At 43.4% G+C, this 1,698-nt stretch overlaps 1 protein-coding gene across 1 annotated transcript in view; it reads right to left on the bottom strand.

The window, feature by feature from the left end:
- tmcc3 (transmembrane and coiled-coil domain family 3) overlaps positions 1 to 561 on the bottom strand; it is a 33,775-nt gene extending 33,214 nt beyond the window's left edge. The window contains exon 1 of the mRNA XM_042335163.1: positions 240 to 561. The gene's annotated coding sequence lies outside the window, so the exon portion shown is untranslated. The remainder of the gene's footprint in view (positions 1 to 239) is intronic.
- Between the last annotated feature and the right edge of the window lie 1,137 nt (positions 562 to 1,698).

The following is a 1,698-nucleotide window of genomic DNA, read 5'->3' as shown; positions in this document are numbered from 1 at the left end:
TCTTGATAATAGGATCAATTAGTTGAATTCTCCACATCCCAATCGTCAGTCGGAAGCTGTTTTTTGTGACATTTTGTAAAATATGGTTTAACATTCAGATTCCTAAGCTCCTCACCCTGTCTGTATATTTACTGCCCACACATACACACACATACATGCACATTGACAAATACATCCACATACATCAACCTCTTCGCCACAATAAACATTAGAAAGAAGGTTAAGTGATCATAATTTACCTGTTTGTGAAAGAATGATCCACTGCCACAGAAAGCTGTGTGTCCACAGTGTCACCGCGAGGCATTGCTCTGCTCTGCTCTGCTCTGCTCTGCTGTCTTCTCTCCTGTGTTGTCCTGTGCTGCCTTGAGAGAGCTCGCGATTGAGCTCACAGTCAGGCACGTTATTAAGCTGCTAACGGCACTGCCTCTCCATCTACTGTGCCAAGGGTCACAGCTGGTGCTTAAACATTATGTGTGAGGAAACCCCACCTCCTTCACACTGTTACGCGACGCTCATATTTGGGATTTTCAAACGTTGCTTCCTTTGGCTGTTCTGCGATGTACGTGCTGTGATATGGAGCACATTTCTCGTGGAGTCCCTGTAGCTCAGTGGTTAGAGCATTCGCCTCACAAGCGAGAGGACCCGGGTTCGATTCCCGCTCAGGGCGAAACCTTAGGCAAGTTTCCAGCACCTCGGGACGTCCTCTCGACGTGAAAGACGCAATACAAATTTGTTGTTGTTTCCTTACTCCACACACTCCACACTTGCCTCTGTTTACCAGCAGTCAGTAGGAACCTGTTAGTCGATGGGCAGATCGCTTTCCGGGGCTAATAATCCCTTCAAAAAAAATAATAATTTGGTCACTCAATCCACGACTGTTTGTGAGACAGAGCTGTGTGCGGTTCTCCCACAAAATGTACAGTCATTACCTTTTACAGTATATTCTGTGAAGCGCTTTGAGATGCCTCAAAGATGTGATGAGGCGCTGTATCAAATGAAAATATTACTTATTATTATTATTATTATATTTACCCTTTAATGCTCCTGGTTACCAGCATCGCCCTAATTTCCTTTTCGATCAATCTCTGAATTCAGACTCAGGATTGGTTTGTGAATATTCCAATCACCTCTTTGCTAAACACTTGTTTTTTCTGATTATCTCAAATGTGGACCTTTTACTGACTCACTGATCAGTGTAGGTAATGTGTTGCTATTTACCTGATCATCAGAGAGCAATAAACATGAACCTCTCCCCTCTTGGTTTCTATTGCTCTTCTCTGTTTGTCTGACTCTACTTTGAATCTTTGCCCGTAGACATAAAAATAATAAAATAATCCTTCCATTTGATACAGCGCCTGATCACGTCATTGAGACGTCTCAAAGCCCTTCACAGAATACACTATAAAGTGAATAGACTGCACAGTTTGTGGGCGAAACCCGGCAGCCAATTGCGCACAGCAATGAGTGTCCCACACACAGTCGTGGATTGAAGTCACCACATTATTATTATTTCTTTCTTTTAGTTTTTCGAAGGGATTATTACGGTTCCCATATTCTGAATGGTTTAAGATTTGTTTGGGAAAACATGTCAGACCCCCCCCCCCCGGCTCCTGAGTAGCCGTGTGTGATAATGATGATGATTCACTGATTTACACAATTGGTTGGAATGAGTTGCTGAACACTGTGGCCACTCGAGTC

This window comes from Callorhinchus milii, unplaced genomic scaffold (genome assembly GCF_018977255.1).
Source record: "Callorhinchus milii isolate IMCB2004 unplaced genomic scaffold, IMCB_Cmil_1.0 Scaffold5, whole genome shotgun sequence".
Lineage (NCBI taxonomy): Eukaryota > Metazoa > Chordata > Chondrichthyes > Chimaeriformes > Callorhinchidae > Callorhinchus > Callorhinchus milii.
The sequence above is the reverse complement of the archived record's forward strand: the minus strand, read 5'-3'. Positions and strand labels throughout refer to the sequence as shown.